This window comes from Ursus arctos, unplaced genomic scaffold (genome assembly GCF_023065955.2).
Source record: "Ursus arctos isolate Adak ecotype North America unplaced genomic scaffold, UrsArc2.0 scaffold_18, whole genome shotgun sequence".
Classification (NCBI taxonomy): domain Eukaryota; kingdom Metazoa; phylum Chordata; class Mammalia; order Carnivora; family Ursidae; genus Ursus; species Ursus arctos.
In genome coordinates this window covers 1,341,626-1,354,182 of record NW_026622852.1, presented here as the reverse complement: position 1 = coordinate 1,354,182, position 12,557 = coordinate 1,341,626, and positions in this window count along the sequence as shown.

Here is a 12,557-nt window from a genome sequence, read left to right as displayed (position 1 = left end):
CGGCTACTGCTGCTCTGACTCTCAGAAGAGGCACAGCAAACCACCAGGGAAAGCCACCAGAGAACAAAAGCCTGGAAATACTGGCTCACAGTGTGCCCATCCCCATACCCCTTGCAGGGGACCATGGAGACTCTATGCAAACAGCATTGCCTGAGTATAGGCACGGTAGGACCCTCCCCCAGAAGGCAGGCTGAAAAATCAAGAAGCCCACATCCCTAAGCTCCCTATAAAACAAGTGCACACTGCCTGGGTCCTGGTCAATAATTTGGGCTCTGGACAACCCTGCAACCTCTCCTCATCAGAATGATGAGAAGGAGGAATCCCCCCAGCAAAGAAAAGACAATGAGTCTGTGGCCTTTGCCACAGAAATAATGGATATGGATATAACCAAATTATCAGAAATGGAGTTCAGAGTAACAATGGTCAAGATGATGTGTAGACTTGAACAAAATATTAACAAAAATGTTAATGAGAATGTAGAATCTCTAAGGGCAGAAATGAGAGCAAATCTGGCAGAAATTAAAAGTGGTATGAGCCAAATGCAGTCAAAACTAGAGGCTCTGACGGCCAGGGTGAAGGAGGCAGAAGAACGTATGGGCGAATTGGAGGATGGGTTAGTAGAAGAGAAAGCTAAAATAGAAACTTGACTAAAAAAAATCCAATCTCAAGAATGTAGGTTACAGGAGATTACTGACTCAATGAAACGTTCCAATGTCAGAATCATCGGCATCCCGAGGGGGTAGAGAAAAACAGAGATGTAGAAGAGATATTTGAACAAATTGTAGCTGAAAACTTCTCTAATCTAGCAAAGGAAACAAGCATTCATGTCCAAGAGGCAGAGAGGACCCCTCCCAAGCTCAACCATGACAAATCTACGCCATGTCACGTCATAGTGCATTTCGCAAATATTAGATCCAAGGACACAGTATTGAAAATGGCCAGGGCAAACAAATTTCTCACGTACCAAGGCAAAGGCATCAGAATTATGTCAGACCTGTCTACACAGACCTGCAATGATAGAAAGGGTTGGGAGGGGGCATTTTTAAAGCTCCTTCAGAGAAAAACGTGCAGCCAAGGATCCTTTTATCCAGCAAGGCTGTCATTCAGAATTGATAGAGAAATAAAGACCTTCCAGAATCGCCAGTCATTGACCAATTTCATAACCACGAAACCAGCCCTACAGGAGATACTAAGGGGGGTTCTATAAAAGTAAAAAGGCCCCAAGAGTGATACAGAACAGAAAGTCACAATCCATAGAAACAAAGACTTTCCAGGCAACATGGCATCATTAAAATCATATCTCTCAATAATCAGTCTCAATGTAAATGGCCTAAATGCTCCCATAATGACGCAGGGTTGCAGATTGGATAAAAAGACATGACCCATCTATTTGCTGTCTATAAGAGACTCATTTTGAACCTAAAGATATGTCCAGACTGAAAGTAAAGGCATGGAATACCATCATTCACGCCTATGGACCTCAAAAGAAAGCTGAGGTAGCAATTCTCATATCAGACAGATTGGATTTTAAACTAAAGACTATAGTTAGAGATACAGAAGGGCACTATATTATTCTTGAAGGATGTATCCAACAAGTGGATATGACAATTATAAATATCTATGCACCCAACAGAGGAGCAGCAAGATATACAAGCCAATCTTAACCAGAATAAAGAGACATATAGATAAAAATACATTAATAGTAGGGGACCTCAACACTCCACTATCAGCAATAGATAGATCACCTAAGCAGAAAATCAACAAAGAAACAAGAGCTTTGAATGCCACACACAACATGTTGGACCTCATAGATATATATAGAACACTGCACCCCAGAACCAAAGAATACTCATTCTATTCTAATGCCCATGGAACATTCTCAAGAATAGACCATGTTCTGGGTCACAAAACAGGTCTCAACTGATATCAAAGTCCTGGAATTATTCCCTGCATATTCTTAGACCACAATGCTCTGAAATTGGAACTCAGCCACAAGGAAAAATTTGGAAGAAACTCAAACACTTGGAGACTATGAACCATCCTGCTCAAGAATGATTTGATAAACCAGGAAATCAAAGATCAATTTAAACAATATATGGAGACCAATGAGAAAGAAAACACAACAGTCCAAACTTATGGGACACTGCTAAGGCAGTCCTAAGTGGAAAATACATAGCCATCCAAGCCTCACTCAAAAGAATAGAAAAATCTAAAATGCATTTTTTATATTCTCACCTCAAGAGGCTGGAACAGCAACAGAGGATAAAGCCTAATCCACGCACGGGAAAGCAGTTGATCAAGATTAGAGCAGAGATCAATGAATTAGAAACCAGGAGTACATTAGAGCAGATCAACAGAACTAGAAGCTGGTTCTTTGAGAGAATAAATAAAATTGGCAAACCACTGGCAAGACTTTTAAAAAAGAATAGAGAAAGGACCCAAATTAATAAAATTATGAATGAAAAGGGAGAGGTCATAACCAACACCAATGAAATTGGAAGGATTATTAGAAACTTATATCAACAGCTTTATGCCAATAAATTAAGCAATCTGGAAGAGATGGAGACCTTCCTGGAAACCTATATACTACCAAGACTGAAACAAGAAGAAATTGATTTTTTAAACAGAACAATTAATTATGAAGAGATTGAAACAGTGATTAAAAACCTTACAAAAACACAACCCCAGGGCCTGATGGTTTTCCCGGGAAATTCTACCAACCATTCAAAGAAGAAATAATACCTATTCTCCTAAAGCTATTTCAAAAAATAGAAACAGAAGGAAAGCTATCAAACTCATTCTATGAGGCCAATATTACCTTGATCCCCAAACCAGGCAAAGAACCCATCAAAAAGGAGAATTACAGACAAATTTCCCTAATGAATATGGACGCCAAAATTCTCAAGAAGATCCTGGCTAATAGAATCCAACAGTACATTAAAAAGATTATACATCACAACCAAGTGGGATTCATCCGTGGGATGCAAGCATGGTTCAACTTTCGTAAATCGAGCAGCGTGATACATCATATCAACAAGAAAAGACTCAGGAACCATATGATCCTCTCAACTGATGCAGAAAAAGCATTTGACAAAATACAGCATCGTTTCCTTATAAAACCCTTCAGAGTGTAGGGATAGAGGGTACATTCCTCAATCTCAAAAAAACCATCTATGAAAAGCCTACAGCAAATATCATTCTCAATGGGGAAAAGCTGGAAACCATTGCCTTAAGATAAGGAACACGACAAGGATGCCCACTCTTACCATTATTCTTCAACATAGTACTAGAAGTCCTTGCAACATCAATCAGACAACAAAAAGGGATAAAAGGTATCCACATCAGCAAAGAAGAAGTCAAACTGTCTCTCTTCACAGATGACATGATTCTCTATATAGAAAACCCAAAAGAATCCACTCCCAAACTACTGGAAGTTATAGAGCAATTCAGTAATGTGGCGGGATACAAAATCAATGCTCAGAAATCCGTTGCATTTCTATACACAAACAATGAGACTAAAGAAAAAGAAATTAGGGAATCCATCCATTTACAATAGCACCAAAAATCATACGTTACCTTGGAATTACCTTAACCAGAGACGTAAAGGTTCTATATTCTAGAAACTACAAATCACTCTTGAAAGACATTGAGGAAGACATAAAAAGATGGAAAGATATTCCATGCTCATGGATCGGAAGAATTAACATAGTTAAAATGTCCATGCTACCCAGAGCAATCTACACTTTCAATGCTATCCCGATCAATATACCGAGGACATTTTTCAAGGAACTGGAACAAATAGTCCTTAATTTGTATGGAACCAGAAGAGGCCCCGAATTGCCAAGGAAGTGTTGAAAGGAAAAACAAAGCTGGGGGCATCACAATGCCAGATTTCGAGCTGTACTACGAAGCTGTGATCACAAAGACAGCATGGTACTGGCACAAAAACAGACACATAGACCAGTGAAACAGAATAGAAAACCCAGAAATGGACCCTCAGCTCTTTGGGCAACTAATCTTTGATAAAGAGGAAAAAACATCCAGTGGAAAAAAGACAGTCTCTTCCATAAATGGTGCTGGGAAAATTGGACAGCTACATGCAAAAGAACGAAACTTGACCACTCCCTCACACCATACACAAAGATAAACTTTAAATGGATGAAAGACCTTGATGTGAGACAGGATTCCATCAAAATCCTGGAGGAGAACACAGGCAGCAACCTCTACGACATCAGCCACAGCAACTTTTTTCATGACACATCTCCAAAGGCAAGAGAAAGAAAAGATAAAATGAACTTGGGAGAATATATTTGCAAATGATGCTACAGATAAAAGACTGGTATCCACGATCTACAAGGAACTTCTCAAACTCAATACACGAGAATCAAATAAACAAATCATAAAATGGGCAGAAGATATGAATAGACACTTTTCCAATGAAGACATACAAATGGCTAACAGACACATGATAAAATGTTCAAAATCATTTGCCATCAGGGAAATTCGAATCAAAACCACACTAAGATACCACCTTACGCCCCTTAGAATGGCAAAAATTGAAAAGGCAAGAAACAACAATTGTTGGAGAGGATGTGGAGCAAGGGGATCCCTACTACATTGTTGGTGGGAATGCAAGTTGATTCAGCCTCTCTGGAAAACAGTGTGGAGGTTCCTTAAAAAGTTAAAAATTGAGCTACCCTATGACCCAGCCATTGCAATACTGGGTATTTACCCCAATGATACAGACGTAGTGAAGAGAAGGGCCATATGCACCCCAATGTTCATAGCAGCATTGTCTACAATAGCTAAATCGTGGAAGGAGCCGAGATGCCCTTCAAAAGATGACTGGATTAAGAAGCTATGGTCCATATATACAATGGAATATTACTCAGCTATCAAAAAGAACGATTTCTCAACATTTGCTGCAACATGGACAGTATTGGAGGAGATAATGCTAAGTGAAATAAGTCAAGCAGAGAAGGACAATTATCATATGGTTTCTCTTATCTATGGAACATAAGAACTAGGAAATTCGGTAGGAGAAGAAAGGGATAAAGAAATGGGGGGGGTAATCAGAAGGGGGAATGAAGCATGAGATACTATGGACTCTGAGAAACAAACTGAGGGCATCGGAGGGGAGGTGGGTGGGGGAAAGGGATAGGCTGGTAATGGGTAGTAAGGAGGGCACGTATTGCATGGTGCACTGTGTGTTGTATGCAACTAATGAATCATCGAACTTTACATTAAAAAAATAAATAAATTTTATAAAATTTTAAAAAAAGATTGAGATTATTCCCTGCATATTTTCAGACTACAATGTTGTGAAACTGCAAGTCAACCACAAGTAGAAATTGAAAGGAACTGAAACACATGGAAGTTAGAGAGCATCTTGCTAAAGAATGATTGGGTCTACCAGGAAATTAAGGAAGGCCTTAAACAATTCATGGAAACTAATGAGAATAAAAACACATCAGTCGAAAACCTTTGAGAGGCAGCAAAGGTGGTCCTAAAAGGGAAATACATAGCCATCCAAGCCTCTCTCAAAAAATTAGAAAAATCCCCAATGCACAAGCTAAGCTTACACCTAAAGGAGCTGGAGAAAGAACAGCAAATAAGACCTAAAACAAGTAGGAGAAGAGAAATATTGAAGATTAGAGCAGAAATCAATGAAATAGAACCCGGAAGAAGAGTAGAAGAGATCAATAAAACTAGAAGCTGGTTCTTTGAACGAAGTAATAAGATCAATAAACCTCTAGCCAGACATATCCTAAGAAAAGAAAAAGGACCCAAAGTAATAAAATCGTGAATGAAAGGGGCGAGATCACAGCCAATATCAGGGAAATACAGGCAGTTGTTAGAACATATTATGAGCAACTATATGCCAACAAATTAGGCAATCTGGAAGAAATGGACACATTCCTAGAAACTTATAAACTACCAAGACTGAAACAGGAAGAAATATACAATCTGAGCAGACAAATAACCAGCACGGAAATTGAAGCAGTAATCAAAAACTTCCCAACAAACAAGAGTCCAGGGCCAGATGGCTTCCCAGGGGAATTCTACCAAACATTTAAAGAAGAAATGATAACTATTCTACTGAAGCTGATTCAAAAAATAGAAACAAAAGGAAAACTTCCAAACTTGATCTATGAAGCCAGCATTACCCTGGTCCCAAAACCAGACAATGAGGAGAACAAAAAGGAGAATTACAGAGCAATATCCCTGATGAACATGGATGCCAAAATACTCACCAAGATTCTAGCCAAGAGGATCCAACGAGTACATTAAAAGGATTATTCATGACCATCAGGTTGGATTTATTCCTGGGCTACAAGGGTGATTCAACATTTGCAAATCAATGTGATAGAGCACATTAATTAAAGAAAAGACAACAAGGATATGACCCTCTCAATTGATGCAGAAAAAGCATTCAACAAAACACAACATCCTTTCTTGATTAAAAGTCTTCAATGTATATGGATAGAGGGAACATACCTCAATATCATAAAAGCCATCTACAAAACACCCACAGTGAATATCATTCTCAACGGGGAAAAACTCTCTGTGAGGAACACGACAGGGATGCACTCTCACCATTATTGTTCAACACTGTACTAGAAGTCCTAGCCTCAGGAACCAGACCAAAAAAAAAAAAAATGAAATAAAGGTATCCAAACTGGCAAAGAAGAGGTCAAACGCTCTCTATTTGCAGATGACATGATTCTTTATATGGAAAACCCAAAAGACTACACCCCAAAATTACTAGAACTCATACAGCAATTCAGCAACATGGCAGGATAAAACAACAATGCACAGAAATCAGTTGAATTTCTGTATACTGACAATGTGACTGAAAAAGAGAAATAAAGGAATTGATACGATTTACAAATGCATCAAAAAACGTAATATACTTAGGAATAAACCTAACCAAAGAGGTAAAGGACCTATACTCTTGAAACTACAGAACACTTATGAAAGAAATTGAGGCAGTCACAAAGAGATGAAAAAACAATTCATGCTCATGGATTGGAGGAATAAACATTGTCAAAATGTCTATGCTACCTAGAGCAATCTACACATTCAATACAATCCCTATCAAAAATCATTGACATTTTTCACAGAGTTGGAGCAAACAATCCTAAAATTTGTATGGAACCAGAAAAGACCCCAAATCGCCAGGTGAATGCTGAAAAAGAAAAGCAGAGCTGGGGCATTACAATGCCTGACATCAAGCTATATTACAAAGCTGTGATCATCAAGACAGCATAGTATTGGCACGAAAACAAAGACATAGATCAGTGGAACAGAATAGAGAGCCCAGAAATGGACCCTCAACTCTATGGTCAACTAATCTTTGACAAAGTAGGAAAGAACATCCAATGGAAAAAGACAGTATCTTCAATAAACGGTGCTGGGAACATTGGACAGCTATATACAGAAGAATGAAACTCAATCATTCTCTTAAGCCATACATAACGATAAACTCAAAATGGATGAGAGACCTCAATGTGAGACAGGAATCCACCAGAATCCTAGAGGAGAACATACAGTTCTCCTCTTTGACATTGATGTAGTGACAGTAACGTCTTTGACATTGGCCACGGCAACTTCTTTCATGACACATCTCCAAAGTCAAGGGAAACAAAAGCAAAAATGAACTATTGGGACTTCATCAAGATAAAAAGCTTCTGCACAGCAAAGGAAACAGTCAACGAAATGAAGAGGCAGCCCACGGAATGGGAGAAGACATTTGCAAATGGCATTACAGATAAAGGGTTGATATCTAAGATCTATAAAGAACTTCTCAAACTCAATACCCAAAAAAATAATCCAGTCAAGAAATGGGCAGAAGACATGAACAGACACTTCTCCAAAGAAGACATACAAATGACTAACAGACACATGAAAAAATGTTCAACATCATTAGCCAACAGGGAAATTCAAATCAAAACCACATTGAGGTAGCACCTTGCACCAGTTAAAATGGCAAAAATTAACAAAGCAGGAAACAACAAATGTTGGAGAGGATGCGGAGAAAGGGGAACCCTCTTACACTGTTGGTGGGAATGCAAGCTGGTACAGCCACTTTGGAAAACAGTGTGGAGGTCCCTCAAAAAGTTAAAAATAGAGCTACTCTATGACCCAGCAATTGCACTACTGGGTATTTACCCCAAAGATACAGACGTAGTGATGAGAAGGGGCACATGCACTCCAATGTTCATAGCAGCATTGTCCACAATAGCCGAACTGTGGAAGGAACCAAGATGCCCTTCAACAGATGAGTAGATAAAGAAGATGGTCCATATATACAATGGAATATTACTTAGCCATCAGAGAGGATGAATATCCATTTGCATTGACGTGGTTGGAACTGGAGGTGATTATGCTAAGTGAAATAAGTCAAGCAGAGAAAGACAGTTCTCATATGGTTTTACTCGTATATGGAACAGAAGGAATAGCAAGGGGAAACACAGGGGAAGGGAGAGAAAACTGAAGGTGGGGAAATCAGAGGGGGAGACGAACCATGAGAGACTCTGGACTCCAGAAAATAATATGAGGGTTTCAGAGGTTGGGGGGTGGTTGGGTAGCCCTGTGATGGGTTTTAAGGAGGATGTGTGTTGTAATGAGCACTGAATGTTATACACAAATAATGAATCATTGAACACTACATCAAAAACTAATGATGTACTGTATGGTGACGAACAAAACATGATAAGAAAAAAAGAAGTCACAAAAAAGAAAGAAAAAGAAAGAAATGGTGTTGAGAAAATTGGACAGCCACATGCGGAAGAATGAATCCGGGTCATTCTCTTATACCATATACAAAAATAAACTCAAAATGGGTGAAAGACCTCAATGTGAGACAGGAATCCACCAAAATCCCAGACAACACAGGTAGTAACCTCCTCCACCACGATCACAGAAACTTCTTCCTAGACTAGTCTCTAGAGGCACGGGAAGCAAAGGTAAAAATGAACTATTGGGACTTCATCAAGATAAAATGCTTCTGCACAACAAAGGAAATAGTCAACAAAACTAAAAGGAAAAGATATTTGTAAATGGCATTCCAGATAAAGGACTGGTATCCAAGATCTATAAAGAACTTTTCAAACTCAACACCCAAAAAACAAATAATCTAGTCACAAAATGGGCAGAAAACATGAACAGACACTTCTCCAAAGAAGACATACAAATGGGCAATAGACACATCAAAAAATGCTCAACATCACTTGCCATGAGGGTAATACAAATCAAAACCACAATGAAATAACACTTTATACCAGTTAGAATGGCCAAAAATAACAAGACAGGGAACAACAAAATTTTTGTGAAGATGCAGAGAAAGGGGAACCCTCTTACACTGTTGGAGGGATTGCAACCTGGTGTAGCCACTCTGGAAAACAGTATGGAGGTTCCTCAAAAAGTTAAAAATAGAGCTACCCTATGACCCAACCATTGCACTACTGGGTATTTACCCCAAAGATACAGATGTAGTGTAAAGAAGGGGCACCTGCACCCCAATGTTCATAGCAGCAATGTCCATAATAGTCAAACTGTGGAAGAAGCTGAGATGTCCTTCAGTGGTTGAATGGATAAAGAAGATGTGGTCCATATATACAATGGAATATTACTCAGCCATCAGAAAGGATGAATACCCATCATTTGCATCAGCTTGGATGGAACTGGAGGAGATTATGCTAAGTGAAATAAGTCAACCATAGAAAGACAATTAACATAAGGTTTCACTGATATGTGGAATATAAGGAATAGCACAGAGGGCCATATGGGAAGGGAGCGAAAACTGAATGGGAAGAATCAGAGAGGGAGACAAACCGTGAGAGACTCCAGACTCCAGGAAACAAACTAAGGGTTGCAGAAGGGAAATGGTGAGGGGATGGGGGAAATAGGGGATGGGTATTAAGTGATCTGATGAGCACTCGGTGTTATAAGCTACTAATGAGTCATTGAACACTCCATCAAAAACTAATGATGTACTATATTTTGGCTAATTGAAGTTAACTAAAAAAATGGGCAAAAGAGGTACACCTGGCTGGCTCAGTCAGTAGAGCATATGACTCTTGATCTCAGGGTCATGAGTTCAAGCACCATGTTGGGCATAGAGATTACTTAACAATAAAAATAAAAATGGGCAAAAATTTGAATAAACACCTTACCAAAGAAGATATACAGCTGGCAAATCAGCCCATGAGTAGATGTTCAACACTGTTTGGTCTTAAGAAATGCAAGCTAAAATCACAGTCAGATTCCATTGCATACTCACTGGAATAACTAAAATTTAAAAGACTGACAATCCCTTCTGATGGCTGAGTAATATTCCATATATATGAGCTACATCTTCATTATCCATTCCACACCAACAGTGTAAGAGGTTTCCCATTTCTCCACAATTTGTATCTACATGGATGGAACTGGAGGGGATCATGCTAAGTGAAATAATTCAAGCAGAGAAAGACAATTCTCAAATGGTTTCGCTCATATGTGGAACAGAAGGAATAGCATGGAGGACCACAGGGGAAGGGAGGGAAAACTGAATGGGAAGAAATCAGAAAGGGAGACAAACCATGAGAGACTCAGGTCTCAGAGAAACAAACTGAGGGTTACAGAGGGAGGGGCATAAGGAGATGGGGTAACCGGGTGATGGGCGCGTGTGGTGATGAGCACTGCGTGTTATACACAACTAATGAATTGCTGAACACTACATCAAAAACTAATGATGTACTCTATGTTGGCTATTTGAAAATAATAATAAAAATAAAAAATAAATAAAAGACTGACAATCCCAAGTGCTGCCAATGATGTAAGCAACTGGCACTTTCATATGTTGCTGTTTGAATGCAAAATAGTACAACTACTTGAAGAGCAGTTGACAGTTTTTTTAAAACCTACATTTACCATTAAACCAAACCATTCCAGTCTTAGTATTTGTCAAGAGAAACGAAAATGTTTTTTCACAAAAAATCCTTGCTTTCATATGTTCAGAGGAGCTATATTCATAAAAGCCTAAAAGTAGGAACAATCCAAATGTCTCTCGGTTGATGAATGCACAAACTGTGGTAGATTCATATGATGGAATAAAAAGGAACAAACATGTAACAGAATGGATGAATGTCAGAAGCATTGTGCTAAGAGAAAGCAAGCAGCCAGACACAGAAAGCCACTTGCTAAATCATTCCATTTATCTGAAATTCTGGAAGAGACAAAGCCACAGCAACAGAAATCAGATCAGTAGTGACTCGGAGCCAGGAGTGGGGAAAAGAGGTGTTTTACTGAGGGACCCAGGGAAACTTTTTGGGGTATCAAAAATCTTCTATATATAATTGTGGTCATGGTTTCTGGACTGTAATCTAATTATACAATTATAATTGGTGAATTTTATTGCATATAAACTATATTTCAATAACCCGATTTAAAATAATGCTTCATAGGTGGTGCAGTATACTTCCTATCGCATCAGTTAATGCCTGGTATATAAATCAAGGTCCAGTTGGGAAAACAAATCACACTAAGTAATTCAAGAGGAAATTTTATTTAAGGGATTGGTTACACAGGTGTGGGAGATTTGAAAGAGTAAATAAATAGCACCGAGGTAATCAAAAGATGATAGCTGAAGGAACTGTTAACATCCCTAAAGCTGAAGGAACAAAATGGAACTGGTAGCTTTAAGCTCAGAGGAGCTTAAACCTCCCAGAACTATGGATGAAACCTCTGAGGAAAGGGTGCCCCATACTACTGGTAGTATCTCTGCAGAAATGAGAGAGATTCGATTTTTTGAGTGTTGCACGAGGGAGGAAACGGTTGCCACGAGGAGGAGGAAGGGCCACTCTGGGACAATCCAGACAAGAAAAAGAAAAACAGGAAGGATTAATCCCTTTTCTGTCCTTCTTTTAATCCTCCAAATCTCTAATGGCTCCTCCTGGTGAAACCATCAGGGACTAAACTATGGAAAGAGAATTTTTTTTTTTTCAGAGCCTAACCTCAGGATCAGAGAACAAATGATAGGAAGTGTGAATGTGGAGCTGAGAGACAACAGGTAAATGACACCTTTGGGTTATTCCACATTTAATAATATTCGGATTAATCAGTAATTTCAGGTTGTTTCAGCTTAATCCCTCTATTATTAAATTCCCAATCAATGTTTCATTTAATGGTTTTAACATCCATTGCCTATTACTACCTAGATTCATGATTTCATTTGGGTTTACAACACAGAAATTCTCTGATTTTAGCATTCTTTGTGCACCCATTAGCTGGAACTCTGTAAAGAAGAATGTACTCTCATGAACTACTTGGTTATCCTAAAATATAGTTTGTACAGGAAAGACAGGAAAAATCTTGATTATTTACCTTTATCAATTTCCTGGTTGGTGACCTATCAACCTCCAAAAATGATCAATGAGTTAGTAGCTTTTGTTAGATTAGAAACTCATCACTTTTGTTTATATACTTAATGTTTTTAAATCCATTATAGGCATTATTCTTTTTGACATTCAGATTGTCCCATCTTAGGCCAGTGGGAGACTTCCTGGTATTTT